The 20,586-nt window shown below is 36.9% G+C and overlaps 1 protein-coding gene across 1 annotated transcript in view; it reads right to left on the bottom strand.

The window, feature by feature from the left end:
• Nucleotides 1-20,067, bottom strand: part of LOC124165762 — a 134,587-nt gene extending 114,520 nt beyond the window's left edge. The window contains exon 1 of the mRNA XM_046543251.1: nucleotides 19,691-20,067. The gene's annotated coding sequence lies outside the window, so the exon portion shown is untranslated. The remainder of the gene's footprint in view (nucleotides 1-19,690) is intronic.
• Between the last annotated feature and the right edge of the window lie 519 nt (nucleotides 20,068-20,586).

Raw genomic sequence — 20,586 nt, forward strand, 5'->3', positions numbered from 1 at the left:
ACTTCATTTCCATTACGTTTTATAAAATATGAAAATTTTTCGAAGAATATACTAATAGACGCTCATTATAATGTTTCGAAATCAGATGTAAAATACATGAAAATGCTTGTCGTTATCATCACCACAGTGAGTTATTGACTCTAGAGGAGTTTTTACGTAGGTTTCAATAATTAATTTTTTTCCGAATAATCTTCACCTTGAATTTTAAAAATGAAAAGTAGACCGATTCAATCGCATAGGAAAGTATATAGTAGTTTTCAAATACATAAGTTGCGAACAAAGTCAATACTATTTACAAAAAAGATTATTATTCAGTTCTTTTGATAATTAATACGTAATTATCAAAATAACTGAATGCAAAAACACCGAATATATTCCTCCAGTAATTCATAGGATGAGTAATTTATAAATACCATACGGTTGTGTATAACTAGTGCAAGTAATTTTAATCGATAATAAAAATTAAGCGAATATACTTTATGAAAACGCAGAGACTAATCACATTAAATTCATAGGAGGATATTATGAAGTTCATGTAAATCCAATATTAAGAGTGAATAAGAAATTCTGGGACCGTACACAATATTTGGTACATAGGTGTGAGTTTCAAGTGTGAAAAAATCATAGACCCGTATAAGCAGAGAAAAAATATTTATAATACCAAAATGTTACTTATTTATGCCTTTATTTGAGTTAATAACTTAACAGATGTTATGCAACGTTTATTTTAAAAGAGAACATCCCTACAAGTCTAAGTAACAACTAAAAACATAGAGGTTTAACGTATTATAACAGGGGACATATTGGAACCTCTACTAACAATTGTCGCCATATTCCGAGATATCCTCACTGAATACTATGAACATTCCATATTTAAGGCCTCATAATAGACGGTATACTACGCATGTGGTGGGATTCTCGGAAATATCATTTCACTGCTACGACAACCCATTCGACAGAAGACCCTTATCAAACTTGAACACATCTCTGCAAGGAGACGTCTGGAAGTATAAACAGTATGGCGTGAGGAAGGAGGCAAGCCAGAGATTGTGTATCGAAGAAGCGACTAGTCGTATGCGGAATAACGAATCACAATTCCTATCAGCAGAAAGCACTTTGCAATCCGAGTTCTATGAATCCGTAATCCAAAATCGGGCGGTAATGCATTCCCTCGAGGACGAATGAAGACTTGGTACCATGCATAAATTTCCTCCACTCCACTCCCACAAGCATGGTTCGACGAGTCGAGAGAGACAGGGGCTTCATGGGCTATTCCTTACAAGCAAAATTTGGAGAACTACCGCTGAACTGCGGCCGGCCTAAAGAAAAGAATGATAATACCCCTTCCAGAACGACGTGGGAGCTCTTTGGTGGTCAGCATAAGGTTTTTCAAAACATCCATTGATTGTAGGTATTCTAAACGGACAAATTTATTTCCACATAAACCCTAGATTTTATAATGAATGGAGTGGTATAGCGCTTACAGATATTGCGAGTATTTCTCGATGCGTGTGGGATAAGATTATCATAAACGAAATTCAAAATCCTACGTAGATAATAAAAAAACTGATATTTTAAAAGACTTCCCAAATAAGTTGATAAACTTGTATTGCCTTAGCACTTCATTTGTGTTAAAATCGTCTTGTTTATCATTCAATGTTTTGCGATCAGGGCAAATTGATATTCATACTACAATCACAACCCTTAACCACCAGTAAAATATTTCTAGTAGCTTATCTACCTCCATTCATAATGCAAAATATTCCCAAATTTCTCAATTTTTGCTTAATCAATTCAGGAAGATAAACAGAATAACACATATTATACTTACATCTAAATCAGGGTTGGCGATCAGATACTTAGCTAGTGAGCTAACTACCGCTCTTTTTGAAAAAATAATTAGCCCGAATGTTGAGAGCATGAGCAATTGCCCTGAGGAAGTATTAACTTAACAGCGAAAGAGAGGGAGTTTTAGGTAGTCTCCAAGGTCATAAGACCCCAATTGAGCCACTATGAAAAAAAATGTATGTCAAAAAGTAATGCAGTAATGTTACATAAGTGTTTTTATGGAAGTAGCACAAAAAAAAAGGTTCACTCATTTCTTGTGAGCAAGTCTTTGGGTAATCTTAACATTTGATAATTTAATTTGTTTAATTTGAGCAGCCAGAAAATTTAATACATTTAGCCCCGTGTAGAGATACCAACGTTTATGTTAATTTAACTGTAATCTGTTTGTTACGATGAATTACTCACTCCTAATTATATTTAGATTTATCATATACACTCGGAATATTGCCACTTATGACAAAAAACAATTTTAAGACTTTAAATAAATATAAATGCCTTAGTGGCAACAATTGGATGAAGGAAGCACAAAAAATCGCATAAACCGAGCTAAGAAACCTTTTGTGACAAAATGGTCGCTACTCTGCTCCAAAATCGTTGGAATGGAAACGGTATGTAAAAAAACTTCGAGTGGGCAGTGAAACTATTGGCCAGAAACTTAGACCAAAAAAACATTTTCGGAAAAGAATAGGACCCATAGAGAACTAGTGCTGGCGGAGGATACTGAGGCTTGAATGGCCGGATAAGCTGAGAAACGACTTTAACCAAAGAATAGGAGAAGCAAGGGAACTTTGGAGCAATATACGCCAGCGAAGGACTCAGAGAACTGGCCATATCATACGATAATGTGATTACGTGAGAAATACATTGGAGGGACAAAGAGAAGGAAAACTCTACCCGGGGAAAGTCAAAGTTAAGTACTAGAAGTAAACAAGGAAGAAGAACATCTGGGAACTACAGGAACTAACTTGAGATTGGGAGAAACTTACGGATGCCGTATACCAATTTTAGGATTGTATACCTATGAATGAACGCAATAGCATCCTAGGCTGGATACAGTGCAAATTGAGAGTAAGACGACGAGGCTGGAGGTCACATAAGACATTGACTGGTTACTTGACTGCCTCGAGCCACTTTACTTCAGAAAGAAATTTACTGTTACTCTATTTACCATTACTGGTCATTAACATCACCTTTCCACTGATTTGATGCAATCAAGTTGTCTTCTCCCTTAGTTATTTTTATCAACAATTATTTTGCCATGTATTCCAAATACTTCCTTTAAAAAAGGCCAAAAATGACTATTTACGGCAAATAAAGAGAAAAAGCTAACGTACACTACGAGTTGCCTGCTGTCGACTTCGATGACGACTTCGTAGGGTACCGTATTGAGCAATCTAATCGAGAAAATTTGGGAAAATAATGGATGCATCGAGGTTATGATAGCGATTTTAATTATGAACGCTACATTTTCACCTACATACATGGTCACCATTGTCTAAAAAAAAGTAATGACAACTACGCAGTGTTTTTTTAAATTTCAAAATTGGAGACAGAAAATCAAACGGAAGATACGCATTTATAAATTGATCTTCTTCTTCTTCCTTCCAGGATTAGCCTACTACCATATTACCATTTTTCTTGGTCTTCCAATACTTCTCTTGCTTATTGATTGATATTCCATTGCTTGTTTTGGAATGCTTTCATTTGAGATTCACCTTGTGTTTGTAGTCTTGTTATTTATCAAGGACTGCCTAGACACACAGTTCATCTCTTATTCAGTGACAGTGTTACACAATTTATGCAATCTGGTCCAATCCGTAAAGTAGGGACTGCCATCGCCTTATAAACTTATATTTGTATTTATTTTCTCTTTTATAAATTGGTAAAATATTAAATCTTCAATATTGACAAAAATAAGGTGGATTCGCTACAAGAAAAAAAGAGGTCGGGAATCGAGTTTTCTATTCCCTAACGACACAGAGGGATGGAAGGTTCGGGGCATAAAGGGAAGACCGACTTCACCACTCTCCATCATTAGATCCTTTTCAGGCTCCCGTTGCACCACTGCCAGTCAACTAAATGGAGCCGTGCGCAGGCGGTAGAACGGGCCTTTAAGCGTAGCAGAGTGACCTGTTGCTGCACGCCTACCGGTTGCTTCCCTTTAAAAAGAGCCAGCTCCCTTCAAGACTAAGCACATTAGAATGACGCGAAATTCATTTTTTTTATTCACTTCCGTCTTCATTAAGTTAGGACAGAGTGCAGACTATCTCGTAGATCCAAAATCCATGCATGAGAGATGATTTTCTGGGAAACATGAGTCGTTTGCTATAATATAAGAGGAAAACGCCCACGAATGACCGATCAAATGTCCAGCCCATTAGTTTGAGAGAGGAAAATGAATTCGAAGAAATTATTTCCAGAGGTGAACAAAGAGGAGTTGCTCAAGGACATCACCACTAGACGGGTTCAAATTCGCAAAGGAGCGGGCATTAATAAGGCTCTTTCAGGAAAAAGATCATTTTTCAAAGAATTTATTACCAAGCTATTAGTGCCCAGCAACAAAGAAGGTTAAGCCAATGAAGAAAAATAGTAATTATATGACGGTAAACTATTCAGAACGTATGAATGGTCGCATAATAAACTCTTGCCTATCCTCCCTCAACACCAAACGGCAGCATTGCATCTTGCCGAAATATTCCGGAGCATACAAATAGATCCTGTCATAATGTATAGGCTCAAATAACACTGGACGGCATGAAAATCGGCCCTGACACCATTCCTGCTGATTCTTGTGTAAAATGACCTCCTTAATCCGAACATGAAGTCCGTTTTTTCCCATCACCCACCATTTCCGGGGGAGCTCCCCCCCTCCAATTTTCATCACTTTTCGGCACACATCACATTTTTTTAGCATTTATTTTCAAAGTAGTTTAAATTGTGCAAAACAGTAAAAGTTGTTGTACTCCGGCTTTTTCCGAGTGAATGTCAGTATGTGGGCTTGAGTTGTGATTCCTATCGTGATTTAATGTGAAATCATGTTACGCGTGTGTAAAAATCATCCTCATCGCTTCAGCTATGTTTATGGTGAATTGACTTAAACATTGCAACAATAACCTCTTTGTTTAATTCTTAAAGCTGCATATAAATTTTACTCTGACTGCCAAATTGGCGGTCAGGGCTAGGATTAATCTCCAAGTGCTTGCTGTACCACTTGTTACAGTAATTTGACGAAATACTTGGTCAAACTACTCGTATTATTGCTGCTTCTGAACTGCTTCCTTTGTGAATAGAACAGCCGCGCCTGAGAAAAACATTACATCTTACGGAACTGGCCTCTGCGAGAAAGCTTCACACATGGTTATAAAAATGTCGCTCATGTTTCCCTGTATCCGACAGAAAATGTTCACATTGCACATCAAACTAGGACAGATGAAATATTTTGTGAAAGCAATTGATAAGACAGGAGCTGAATTTCAATTTTTAACTTAAAGTCCTCGTTTTAGTGAGGCTAAAACCAAGGAAGAAATTCGTGGGCCCCCAGAATAGGAAACATTTCCTAGATTCAACGTTTATGAAACACCTGAATCATAAAGCAAATTGAGCTTGTCATAGATTCTGAAACGTGTGTTAGAACTTTTTGGGTGACAATGAAGTGATGATTATGTCACCCATGTCGAGGAATTGCTGTCAGCGTATTAGGCAAACATATCACTAAAAAGGCATTTCCTTCATTGACACCTTGACCTTTTCATTGAATATTTTGGAGCAGTTTCAAATTAACATAGGGAACGGTTCCATGAAGATATCACTAAAGGAGAGGAGATTTTCAGAGAAGTTGAATGCGGGCATCTTGGTATGTATATTAGGCCTATTGCTGGTTTTTGTATAAGAAACTTCTACCTCAGAATATAAAGGGAAATCAAATACCAAATTACTTTTGTTATTCATCGTTCTTTACATTTGTTATTTTTCTCTTTGTTGATGCGCGTGTGGTATTGAGGGCGCCAGCGTGGTAGCGTACTTTCTGAACTGTTGGCAAAATTTTCATTATTTTTTCTATGCCATGTTCTTAAATGTTTTATAATTGCTAATATGAGCTGTTGATATATTTTTCCATCATTCTGGGATATTTTGGGTGGGGGAAGATGAAATGGGAGCTTAAAAATGAAGAAAATAAGTGAAAAAATTGCGAAAAAAGGAAAGGTTGATAATTTTTTAATGAGTTTTTTAAATCATTAACGGAAACTTATCACCCCAAATCTACATCCTTAGCATTAATTATCATGTTTTAGAACTTTTCACCTCTCAAAAACCTAGTAACAAAATATAAATGCTAATATAATCCTTTTCATTCTTACAAATTATTGCAAAGGTGATGAAAATCAGAGGGGGGGCTGCCCCCCGAAAATGGTAGGTGATGGAGGAAAACGGATGTCATATTCGGATTCAGGAGGTCATTTTACATAAGAATCAGCAGGAATAGTACAAGGGCTCGAGAAAAAAATATGTTTTGCCGTCCAGTGTTATCTATCCACAATTGAAAACATTATTTTACTCCCATCAGGAGGAATTAAATTATTTGTAAATGAAAAAGACCGGTTTTGCGGTAATTTTCACAGTGTTAGGAGACATTACGAAAATGTTACGTTCAAACAACACCAAAGTTAGCGGTTGTATATAAAATTTCGGGAACGGAGAAGGGTGGGTTTTAGGTACGCAACCCGCAATTCAGAAACGTATCGCTGGTGTTAGATTCTCCAGGCGCTATATAAAAAATTAGCAGAATGGAAAATGAATTGCTGTTTAAATGGTGATATTTTAATCACTATTGCAGCTTACTATACGAAAATAACGAGAGAAAAGAAAAATTCATGACTCTCTGAATGATAATTCATATAAATAAGGCTCAATTAATGCCTAAAACAAGATCAATGTGTATTTCCGGCAATATATAGCATTAAGAAACACAGACATTCACGTATGTCAATTTTATTGTTTCAAAATCCTTCATTATGAATAGAAAAACAGATATTCATGCTAAAATAAAAGCATCTTTATATATTATAAAGTTAAGAAACTTATTTGATGGCCTTCGCTGCAAGGAGAGCCACGAAAATTTAGTTATTGGGGAGGCTGGCAGTTGTGTTAACGCAAAAGAAAAAAACACGCTAGTACATCAAAAGAACGCAGTTTTGAATGGGTAAAAATGATTTGAGAATTGAGGCTTGGAAAATAAATATTTAAACTTGAGTAAAAAGGAAATAATAAATTACATATCAGACGGGAAAACAAATATGAGGAGGTGATAAAAAGTGGAGCTTTTCAGTAGATACTCTTAAAAGTAGCTAATTTTAATTAGCGACGGATCGAAATGAACACAGCTCGATTAAACAGGTGCCTGATTGGGAGAAAAAAATACGACATCAAATAAGAGGAGATCCTCTCAACGCAACCGCAATACGAGCTTAAAATCCCACCATCCCAATATAAGGACGTTGCCTGAAATTCCAATGCTCTTATCTTGTTTGCCGCCGCCACGAAAGACGAAACAAAGCGTTTGTTGAGGACTGACGTTGGAAAGTTTTAGCTCCGACCTCATATTCCTCCGAGAGACACACAGAGGGGGTGAAACAGCCCTACAGCCTTCCAACTATTAGACTAACAGGTTGCCTCGCTGGGAGGGCGAGGTAAAAACAAATGCGCGAAAAAGAAATTTTTTAGAAGCAACCAGAAACTAAGGAGAATGGGAATGATGGAAGTCTGGGTAGGAGACAAAGGTATTACCATGGAAAAACAGGTGGGGAAAAAGGTACAGGACGAGGAGAAGAGAGAGAAATTTGAGAATGGGAGTTCGGACAATGAATGAAAAGGAAGGACGAGAGGTAGAAGAAAGTTTGCGAATGAGGGCAAAGGAAAAAGGTCAAGAGGAATATGAAGATTAATTTCTTAGTAATGGACTTGCGCCCACACTAACATACCTTTCTACCCTCTCCTCGTGGCCACTGGTTTTTAAATTTTTCAATCCCCAAGAGCTTTCTCTTGAATCATATTGCACAACTACTATTTCTAACCAAGGTCTAGTTTCTATTAAGATTTCTAAGGATATTTATAAGCCATGGACAGAAAGTTTCATTCAGCATGTTTATAATGTACTCGTAAACCAATTTTCATTTATTGCCGACAGCGATTGAGTTCGTAAAATCAAGAGTTTCGGTCGGTTTCATTTGTTTTTCGATCCGTAGCCTAATTTTCGAGTTCTCTCCGAAGAAAAGTCGACGGGATTGAACATTTCGCAGATAATTTGATTGCATAGAAAAACTCATTCCGAGCGGTTCACCGCTTATTGGCCACTCTTCGGCGTTGCGCATAGGCCTAGTCACGTGGTTCGTCATTGTTCACACTATCATGAGCGATTCCTTCCCTAATTTAAAATTTGATTTTAACCGAGTAAATGTACCAGGACTCTCATGACGTTCCCAATTCATGAGAAATAGGCGGCAACTTCAACGTTTTTATTTTTATTTTAAACCTATGAGAAAATAGTAGCGGATGTGAATTGGCTTGACTTGGTCCTGCACTACTCATCTTCAAATGTGACGCTGTAACGAAACCATGGTCGGAAAAAAATAAATCATCACGTGGGAAAAGAAAGGTTTTCATTCCTTCGACTCCAACGAGAAAATGGCTAAATGGGGAAGATATTTTTCGTCGTAAATTATCTTTCCTATCGATTTACTGAATCCTGTTAATGAAATGCGATCTCGAATTAATGTCCCCAATTTTTTAGTGAATTTTAGTATATTTTAGTGAAATTCTGCATGTTAGCAATGTAAATACACAAAGAGCTTAATAGATATTTTCTAATGCACAAAAATACCCAAATACTCAATCAGGCAAACTATTTTAGCAATTTTACCTTTCATGAGTTTTGTTTAAATGCTGAGGGACCACGGACAGGAATTTATTTCCATATCATTTGCTTACACCCTCTTCCAAATATAGCTTCTAACCTTTGATTGGCCCCACAAAAAATGGCCGACATCAATGCGGTTTAAGAACGCTCATCACCATTAGGTTAAATAAATCATGCCATATTATCTTAAGAATATTTAAAGCCCTTAAAAGAGACGACGATATAGGGAAGGTATGGCTTATAAAACCTTCAACCTCTTTCGTTGAATTTCGATCGGGTGACAAAAGACGACCAATTGATGGATTGGAAACCACAATGTCGGCCAGTATACTGACTTATTAGACATTAAACAGTAAACTGATGTGTTTAAAGCTAGATTAATCACATGATAAACACCAAAGCCACATACATATGCCACAAAATCTGAGAGAACATGAAAAATTTGAATGAAAATGCCCACTACGAACGCGTAAAAGAATTTTATGGTTGAATAGCTCTTTAAATGTGAGAAAAGTTTCCTCAACACCGCGTTTTCCCACCGAGTCATATAATTCTTGATCATTAAAATAAAGATAAATTTTCACTTGCGTGCACACGTTGCGTATCATTTGTTAAAATAACTGAAGAGACATCGATCTGTGAAACCATAATTATTTTTAGTTTTCAAAATTTACAGTTAGCCAAAGTTTTTTCAATTTCCCTAAAAATTAGCCACATTTTGGCTATGTGCAAACTGAAGCTGAATTATTTTACACGCATTTTCGGTTTCTCAAAGAGAATTTATGATACTTTCAAAAATTATTTGGCTAGAAATAAGTAGTTAGAAAGACATAACATGTAAACAGACCTACAGCGTTATCATATTGACCCAAAAAATCAATCCACCATAAGTTAATCTCACCCTGTTGAAAACATTTACTTTTCCCTTTCTGATTCACTAGGATGCATTATAAATGTATCTATCTGGCAGGCAGCAAATAAAACTTACCAAAGCCAGACACACTAAGATGGAAAAATATAAAAATTTGTCACACAGCTTGGCCAAACATCTTGTACAGAAAAATGGAAAATCAGTACAGAAATGTAGCATTTTAGAAAAACCATAGGGAAAAAACCTTAACAAGTTAAGTCAACTAAGTCAGTTCATTTGAAATGATAGACATAAAACAATAGCGACGGAAATCTTTCACGTATGACAAATAAAAAGTTTAATTACCGCATTGACAGTGGATAAATTCGTTGGCACACGGTGGTGCCAATAAAAACTATAAGAGAAACTATAACACTAGGTTCAAATGAATCTCACTTTGTGCGAGTTTCATTTCGCGGTGTAATATTTTGTCCCTTCACTTTCCCCGACTCGTATTCCATAAGTTCATATTTTCAGCCGTTTATCAAGAATAAACGTGACTTGTGTTCATAAACCCGCAAACTTTGCAAAAAAAATGAAAAATATATTATACAATGACAAAGAACATGGCGGAGAAACGTAGAGTCTGAGGAATGAAAATAAGAATGTACTCCAAGCTTTCTAAATTTCCAAACGTAGTTAAATTGAGATACACAAATAATCATAGATATGAAAGAAAGAGAAGTCGGGTATGGTATGGGATTTGGAGGAGGCGTCCGACAGCTGAGGTGTCATTTACGTCATGAGGGATCGGTAGTGAAGGAAGGGTGGAGAGAAACCCGGCGTCGGCATTAGCCTGCTCTTAAGGAAAGGCGCCAAGGGGACCACGGCTTAACGTCCCATCCGACGGACGGAGTGTTCTCCTTGAAATGTTCCCCACGTAACATTCAAGCTGGGATCGGGCAGTCTCTGAAAATTCTTTGGCACCGCCGGGATTTGAACCCGAGCCCTCAGGGTGGGAAGCCAGCATTCTAGCCACCACACCAACCCGACGCGGAAAGAGAAGTCACAAGACATGGATGCATTAAATGAGAGCAACAAATCGTCAGAGACCATAAATAGACCACTCTCTCAAATCCATTAGAGACAGTGAATCAAGAAATGTACACAAGAATAAGAAAGAGAACTGTGTTCATGAATAGGAGAAGATGGAAGAGCATTCCGTGGAAGGAGTCAGAAACGCAGAAAAATTCGCCGGCAATCTTTGAAGAAAAAAGGCGCAATATATATTTTAAAACCATTTGGAGGTAACTACGAAATAGATTACGACCACTGAAGGGGTGGATCGTACCGAATTAAAGAGGATTTACTCCTTTCCGAAATGATACAGCACGGTGGCAGAAATAAGGCTTGCCTTACCTAAACATAATTTTAGTCATGGCAATTTATTTCAAATGTGCCTGTTTATTATATCTAACGAAAAGCTTCACTGATTACACACACAAGCTATGATACCGAGGAAATTTATTTAATTTCCTTTTAAAGAGAAACGCTAAAACTCACTAGGCGTAGTTTCAAGCGCCTGACGATGACCAAGAGTTAGTAATTTCAACACTAATGAGAACGTCTGAATGGTCGTCGTAGATTTTATAAACTGAGACAAGAATGATGTTTTCATCTTAAGTCCCGCATCACTGATTGCTTGCTATCTTTGAATGGATTACTTTTTGAGTAAATAATCCACGTAAAAATTATACAACAAATTCCCTTAGGCCATACCCTATAAAGTATTTTTTAACGGACTTATTTCAGAATAAATATGTTATTAAAGATAACGATTGACGTAAAATGAAGAGATAAAATTGATAATAGGAATTCGAGTCAACATTTCTATGGACAGTAACAATGCCTGGTATTAATTTTCCTTTCGTTACCATCTATTTCCTCATAGCAATGTATCATATTTAATTAAATGCTTTATAAGAGATTTATGTTAGCTTAAGTTCAACGACACAACAATATGTCTGCGAAATAAAGTCAAGCCGTATGAATGCATTTGAAAAATATATAGAAACTTATACTTAAAGGGGTGGGTGCAATATTGTGGTATTACTGAAAAAAGATAATTTAAGAAATGTGTTGGTCACACATAAACAATGCATTAAACAAAGTCATTGTCGTTTCTCCAAAATTTCTACGTTTTTTGGCGGGAAATTTTCCCGATTGTGACCCGATTGAAATTGACAAACATATGAATAATATTCTCTTTGTAACCAAGCATCCAACACGAAAAAATAGCACAAAAAATGACTCCAAAGTTTAAAGAATCGATGGCGATAGTTTAAGCTAAAAATGCCTTTTATATAAGTCAAATAAACTATTCCATCGGTTCAAAAATTCAACATGATGAATTACTTTCACTAATTACATCCAATGTCTCCACTACCCCCGGGAACACAGGGGAAGGTTAAGTACCGTAAGGTTAACTGTCCAATAGGCTTCGAATAAGTTACTGCCGTGAATCACTACACAACTATGCTCTATGCATAGATAATTTGCGTTAATTTCCTTCATTATCCGTAAAATATGCAGCTGAAACTTTGCTCCCTCTAATTTCGCAGATATTTTCATGGAATAATTTCCTATTATATGGTTGCTAAAAAGTATATTTATAGTATAAACCACGACTTCGCTTCAAATATCAAGAGATGCTTATTGAAAATGCCATTTAAGTATTTTCTGTAAAAATGAACAAGAAATAGTATTAATAAATATTTCCGAAATCAAAATTTACTCCTGTGAAAGAAGGAAATATTACTGGGCAGTCGATCGGAAAAAAGCGATCGTGACAAGGTAATACCATTTTTAAGAAATTGATAATTGAAAGAAAATTTATTCATCCTTTTCCAGGTAGAGAGATATTATTGTTTCGCACCGTTTTCAGAGATAATACTAAAAAAGTCATTGTCTAAAGGAAATATACCAATGGAATTGAAATTTTGCAAACGTTACACCGATGTTCAAAAAGGGAAACAGTAATGCCCTAGGGAAGTATCGGCCAATATCATCAGAATGATTATAGGCAATATTCCCGGACATACCGTTATTAGCGATATCATGAATTTCCTATACAGTCATGACTTCCTATGGCTATCACTGCTGTAAGCATGGCTTCTGGAAAGGTGAATCGAATAGACAAGTTGACGCATCATTTCTTGAAAATGCACGACGATACATTTCTTGCATAGTTGGCCAACGATCCAAACGTATACGTTGTGCGTTGTGTCAACATAAAGGCAACATATAAAGTGAAATATCTGGAAGGTACGATGATGGCGAACCTATCGCGGGGGTTAACATAACAAATATTTGTGGCAGAGCCCTGAAGTAGCTAGGATTTGTCAAGCGCGTTGTGGGAAGATTCTCGAATGAAAAAGTAAAATAGAGGTGCTATTTCGCACTCGCCAGGCTACACCTCCAATATGTAGCGAGCATATGAGATCCGGAACACATGAGATTAATCCTTGAACTAAATAAAATACTAATGAAAGCTGAGCGCTACTTCAAAAACTGCATCGGGCATACAGAAAGCGTTACGCAGATATTAAGCGAATTAGACTGGGAGCCGCTAGAGACTCGGAGACTACGCGGTAAACTTAAATTGCTTGAGCTTGAATCTTTCAAAGCAACACGCAGAACATCATATTAAAACCCGGCACAAACTATGAATTAAGAGAGATGTTTTGCTGAACGAATACGTATGAGAATTCTCTTTTTCCCCGTTTAATATAGGACTTTCATAAGTGCTAGGTGAAAAGTCATAGGCACATATACTTTTTACTTGTTTACAGCTGATGACTTAACACCCTCGCCACACGTCTATTGAGGCAGCTTGATGAGTAGTAAGTAGATGCATATACAGATGCTTTCCCCAACGTGAGGGTATAGGTTCAAACCCCTATTATAGTGGTAGAATTCCGGGGTATCTTCTATCACGTATAACTCTGAATCTTCTGCTGAGTTACTAGTTTTGGTGGAAAATCAATTCATTTATTAATCTACCATTACAAATTAATTTACTCTTTCAACGCTCTATACAAGTCCGTAACAGTTCTCGCAGCTTTCCATTGTCTTTTATCGAGTTCACGGATGAAGTCTTACAGCACCGGATCTCATATGTTCGCTGCATACTGAAGATGTGGCCGGAAGAGTGCGAAACAAAACCTCTCTCTTACTTTTTCATTCGAAAATCTTCCCACAACGCTTGATGAATCCTAGTTTCTTCTGCACTTTGCCACAAATGTTTCTTATACTAGTGCCTCACGATAGGAGCTTAACTATGGCACCTTCCAGATGTTTTTCGCTTCATCTATCGTCTTTATGTTGACATATAAATGGGGATATGTGCACAACCTACTAAGACATTTATCACCTTGCATATTCAAGAAATAATTCTTTTTTATTTAGATTCATCGGATTCAATATTATCAGTCGGGTTGAAGTTGGGTACGATGATATTTACATGTTAAAAAATCTGATTATACCAATTTCTACGAATACACATTTTCAGTGCCAAATTTTGAATTCTCGCCGTCCCGCCAAATAATATACAAAACTATCAAGCGTCCAGCGCTCTTCGTTGACCTTATTTCACATTCGACGCCAAGTTTCTTGCATCAATCTTCTCCCCCGAAAAATCCGCCGCCAGCATTTCCACCCACGTTCTCGAAATGCGTCGATGGTATCACCACTTGATCGCTTATTCCAAGTATAAAAATTTCTGAGTCCAGATTTGAATTCAATATGCCATTCCATTGGGCATGATTACAATAAATACAATACCATATATAAACGCTAAATGCTACATTACATTCTGTGACCTTAGATTAACATGTCATTAAATTCAGATGCATGAACTACACTAATCAGAGTTTGGAAAATTTGTAAAATACTATCTAACCCTGATGGGAGGTAGAGGTTTGTTTTCGAAATATTTTATGATAAAACGCAAGCAATATTTCTCTTTTCACGGCATTAACGTAACTTCGACTTCATAATTTGTACACAATGTTAAAACTGGAAAAATATCAGAAGACCACATGCACACATTATTGATCTTACACTATCATTACAACAAATGATAGTGGGCATGTGATCTTACATAGCCTCGGCTTTTGAGCTATAGAAAATATACTGACAAGCGGATTTCTCTTTCTGAGGAGGGATAACTGCGGATCGTGTTAATAATTGATTTGCCTATTGTACCCTAAAGTTTGTATGCTTGCAGAAAATCGGAAGCTGATGAATTGGAAGATTTGAGAAAGTCGAGACAAGGCGAAAAATTGGACAATGCAGAGGAGAGAAGGTCACAGGAAGGAGGAGGCCAGAGCGGAAAAACGAAGAGAGGATAAAGAAGATTATGAGGAGAGGAGGACGGGATAAGAACACCCGTTGAGATAGGGAGGAATCCTGAGGAAAATTGGAATGCGGGATAATACGGAGTGGTGTGGATTGATGCTGGCGACACAGCGCGATACAAAAGCGAATTTAAAATGAGGAAGGCTAGGGAGCGAATGGCTAGGTGATATCCGCACACAATACGCTGAGTTTGAAATATGACGATCGTAATCCTTTCATGATCTGCGGGAATCACTCATTAAATGTGTAGGCACCTTGCTAGGAGGAAAAATTGAGCGAGACATTTACATATATCCATGCAAAATCACTCACTCGGAGTATGTAATTTTTCATTCAAAAACGCTTTCAAAATATAAAATTATACTCGCTGAATGAACTTCTTTACTATGTTAATTATCTCAACTAAGAAGGTAGGACTACATTTTGCAAAGTTCATTTGCAAAGGGTACTTCACCAAGGAAAAAAACTTGAGCTGTAAAATTAATAGTAATATACCAGAGGTAAAGTACCTCGTGCATCAAATACACGTCATTGAGTTGTACTCGAGCTAAAGAAACATTTCGCAGCTACACAAGCTCTCAGTCAAAACTGTAATTTCCAATTACAGAGTCAAACAACGAAAGTTTATACGGCAGATATCTCTACCGTTCATAGCTTTACGATTCAGGGCCTGTTTTAAAATCCATAGTAAGAGTTCACCGGAACATAATACTCTCGTAACCTCAACTTAATAACATTTGAAAGTTATTTTAATGAAAATGTGTCCAGGATGATCGTTATTTGAATGGGTAACTTCAAGTGGGAGAAATAGTTAATTTTGATTTTTATTCTCAGAAAAAAAGTTAACTAGACGTTACTAAACCGGCCCTTAGTGATAAATATTTACTCACTCAATATTCACTAGATGATTCGACACTAACTTTTGGCTTGGATGCCAAAGCAAAAATATCACCCGAGACTTGGCGACACCCTTGTAATTTCACAAAATTTAAGTGAGCGGGGGCCAGCTCTTTCCCAGCAATACCTTGTCCATCGCGGATTTAAGCTTGGGGGTTTTAGAAGTCTTCACCGAGGCTTTAACCCGGGTACCTTCGAATGGTAGCCCTACAAACCATTAGGCTACCACGCTGTCTGCTTAATTATAAAAGACAAAAAATAACGAGCGAATTCATTTGATATGAAAGGTATATTTTAGTTCCCATTAACTCTTCCTTACCCTTTATTGTATTTAATAGCCAAAGCCGAAGGAGACAGAAACTAGTAACAGTCTATATATTGGAATTTTAATAATAAATAAATTTCTAAGCTAAATTCAAAACCATTTTCCATGAATTAAAAAAAATATTTTTGAATAAGAGCACTATTAAATACTACAGACACTTGACAACCTTTGGTGCACTTATGACAACATTGCATGAGAAATAAAACTGAAAGAAAATAATTAATATCCAGAAATACTTTTTTTAAATTGAATTTTTATCAAAAGTTATTTTGGAAATATTTAAATATTTTTCGAAACAGCCAGCCGGGTTCATACAATTAATAACCTACATATGAGTCACCCGGATTAAGCTAAGCTTCTTCCTATGCGATTCTCGTCCAAATATATTAGTACAAACACCGAAGACAGCCGCGTTATCGAAGTTAATCAGAATAAAATAAGTCACTAAGGGAAGAAAATAACGAAACATGCCCAAATTATCGTGGAGCAATGATTTGCAATAGTAATAAATAATAATGGTTGTTAATAAAATTGTAAGTGGCATCGGCAACTCTCTTTTTCACAATTCCTACAGTCTGAAAGCAAAATTAATCACTCAGTAAATATAATTTTCCATTCACAATAGCTATTAAAAATAAAATCTATCACCCTATATCAACTTATTTGCTATTCTCATTAACACGGCTGGAAAGATAGGATTAAGTTTTGCTGTGACACGGAGCTCGTGGGCTACTCACCAAGGAAAGGAATAATCATAAAAAGGCATAAAAAAACTTCTTCTCCTAAACTAAAACAACGGCTTAGGCAAAATAACAATTAGTGGCGTAGAATTTCATTTTACGCATGGAACCACCTCGTAGATTTTCTCATCCGAGGAAGTTTTCAGCTAGTTCGCAAGCTAACTTTTCTGTAGTATTGTCGTAACTTTGAGGGAAATCATTGAAGTTCATCCCGCTAAAAAAGATGTAATGGAGATTGAAGTAACTCAGGCTATAAAAACAGCTTCATGTAAAAAGACCTATTCGATGTCACTCATTTAGGTCACTCATTCAGCTAATTTAATGAAATTAGGCCACAGGAATTAATGAAGCAGGCAAAACTCCATTTGCTATCGCACAGAACCACTTTACAGAAAGAATTAAAGTGGAGAAAGAGTTCATCCTCCTATCCAATCAATACAGCATTTTTCTTATGAGATTTAACAGAATTACGAAAGAATGAGAGTATATGAGATTTACGAGAATATCTCTTGTGAAAGATTTTGAAAGCGCTCGTAAAAATGTTAAGTCAAACGATGATAATTGAGAAAACTAGCATAATACATTAGACCAAACAAGGTGCGAGAGAAAACGATGGAAACTTTTGGGAAAAAAATTAAAAAACTAAATAAAAATTGAAATTGCTCGAAGAATGTTTGATAAACGTAAAGCAACCTTGAAAATGAAGTGATAAAATCTAAAGTAGACAATTCAAAGTTTCTTGAAAAATAAGTATTTCCTAATAGATCAATTAGGTATCTTCTGTAGCACTTCATTTGGTCTCAAATTTGTTAATGATTTCATGCATAAAGAACTCGTCTAGCGTGATAATGATACAGATAAGAGACTTCAAAGGAATATTTAAGTATGAATAACACCTACAAAACGCCGAGTAACACTGTAAGTGTTGACAGGAAAATATTTAGGAAGTACGGAGTACATGAAAAGAATGAGAGAAAAAAATGTTGTAATAAGATTGAGACCTTTTTAATTGTATTTAAAAGAGATAGTGGTCAAGCATCTGCCTTCAAACTAAAACTAAATATTGTTATTGTAAAACAAGGTCTCACAAAAGTGTGAGCAATCGGTGAAACAGCCGGAGATTATTACGCTGAAAAAACGCAATTAAAATTGAATGAATCCATATTTATCAGCAGTATCACGTAAAGGGAATTCATGCATTAAATGAAAATGTTATAGTATCGAAATATAGATAGATCAAGAAATAATTCTTCCAATATACCAATAAAAAATAGCATTCTAGAATGAATAATTTCCCTGTAATGTTTATAAATGAATAAATGGGTGAACAATATGATAAATTTTCTTTTTGCTGGAAAAAATAAAAGAAAAAACCACGCCCCAGCTAATTGCACGCAAAGACTATTATTGTAAGGGTGGTAAAAAAATGTTAAAGATGAAGTGTATGAATTAAGGGAAAAGGCAGCGGATAAGAGGAAAAATAGTAAATCATTTGAGTAAAATTTAAATTCCAATACAAGGGCATAAAACTGTTGGCGTTCAATATCACTATTGCCTTTAAAGGAGAATTATGAGCTAAGCACTACAGAAGATTAAAAAAAAAAAAAATTCGTCTTTCTGCGGTTGCAGAGCATGCATGGTCGGAACCTGGGCACGTCATACTTTTCAAGGAATCGAAAATCATCGCCAGGGAAAATAAATATTTCCCTAGGCTGATAAGGGAGGCGATTGAAATAGCGAGTCACCCAAAGAACTTCAATAGGGAAGACGGCTATCCTTTATCCTCATCTTTCAAACGGCTTTTCCAACAATGGAATTAAAAATCAAATCCGTCTGACTAGCTGTAAATAAATAAGGATCACAGATCTGCAAATCATTTGGACCCGAAGACGGGAGCTGGAACGCGCCCGAAACTGTCGTCCGAAAAACATGTATCAACGCGGTTTAAACCCGGAAAACCATCACCACTACAGAAGATAATTGAATAATTTTTTTTGCCAACACTTTCTTGGAACAAGGTAAAATTAATGGAATTAAAGTTGTAGCTCACACACACACTTTTATTGCCTCACCCCGACCAATTACAACATTCAAATATCAGGAAAAGGAAAATTCTCGAGGAAAATACTTTTTACTGTACTAATCACTCCAAGCTTGAATGCATACTATTTCTCTTGAGAATATGGGAGGATGGTCAGACTGTTGTGTGGAGTTGAAAATTTTCAAACTATTTATTTCACCATGTGCTCGATTTTTCTCGAATTAAATTATATAATTATTGAAGATAATCTCCTGGGAATCCTAAAATATCAAATAAATGAACGAATTACGTATAAAGACATGGCATACGTGACTTTCAGGGAGAAGTGCATGGATTTGAGTATATCGAGAATGAATGAATACGCAAAATAATGCTACACAAATAGACTACTCCAACTCCTATTTTACGAAAAACACGTGCGAAAAATCAAATTCTCCACGCGAGATCCGCACGGGAAAACTAAAGGGGAAAATATAGAAATAAATACTTCCAATTTACCACGATTATTATTATACAAGTAATAAAATAATCGTGGAAAATTACAAGTATTTATTTTCAATATGGAAAACTGCCACTCATTCACGCTTGAATCTTCGGATTTTATTCTTAACGATACGTGAAAAATCTTGCCGTAAAATATTTCCACGGCGACACTCACCTGTAGTCCTTTACTCCTTCGCTCCCTGAACTTCCTAGTCCAACGGAGAAGCTCCAAATCCTCTCAACACAACCCAGAAAACACCAGGGAAAGACTGCAGTCTGCAGCGCTGCTCTTCAGGAAGATGCCGCGCGCGGAACGTAGACTTCCAACCTGTGGCTGATCCCCGGAGATCCAACCGCCGTCCCCGGAACCGAAGTCGGAAGAAGAAGAAGAGACCTTGAGGTGTGGTCAGCAGACTTTTGGTCCAGTCCCCCTGGAGGCGAACAGCGGAGAGAGAAAACAATGACGATCACTCCAAACTTGGTGCTATGTCCCGGCGACGCGGGAGTTTTCAGGCCGTTTTTGGACTGCTGTGGCAGGTACCGCGGCACAGGGGCGACTTAATATATAAGCAAAGACCACGCCTCCGGTGTGGAGTGCGGCCAATAGGCGAATAGGGAGGGAGGATGAGGGGAAGGTGGGTGGGAGGGGGAGGGAGGGGAGGATTGGGGGAGGGGGTTAAAAGGTGGGAAACGCGTGGGAAAACGGAGGATGAGGAGTATGGGGACACGAGGGATCAAAAAGGAGTAGGACGAAAGAAAAAAAATGAGAAAACAAGGGTTCATCGCGAGGGAGAGAAAAAAAAGTTCCGTTTAAGATAGAGATTAACCGCCAGGGTATTAAGAAATCCATTGGCGGCAAAATGGACCGGCAGATATCGTAGTTATGGAGCTCTTAACTCTGCCCAGGATTTTAATATCGCCCCCGTTAAGTAAGGAGACCGGAAGGAGCAAAAGGCGGTGAAAGTCAAGATGTTTAGATACCTCCGCCGATTAAGAGATGAGAATAATTAATCGGCTTTGCTCAAGGATGCGAATTACACATTTATTGATCCGGTTTTCGAGCACTCTCTG

Source organism: Ischnura elegans, chromosome 9 (assembly GCF_921293095.1).
Source record: "Ischnura elegans chromosome 9, ioIscEleg1.1, whole genome shotgun sequence".
NCBI classification, from domain to species: domain Eukaryota; kingdom Metazoa; phylum Arthropoda; class Insecta; order Odonata; family Coenagrionidae; genus Ischnura; species Ischnura elegans.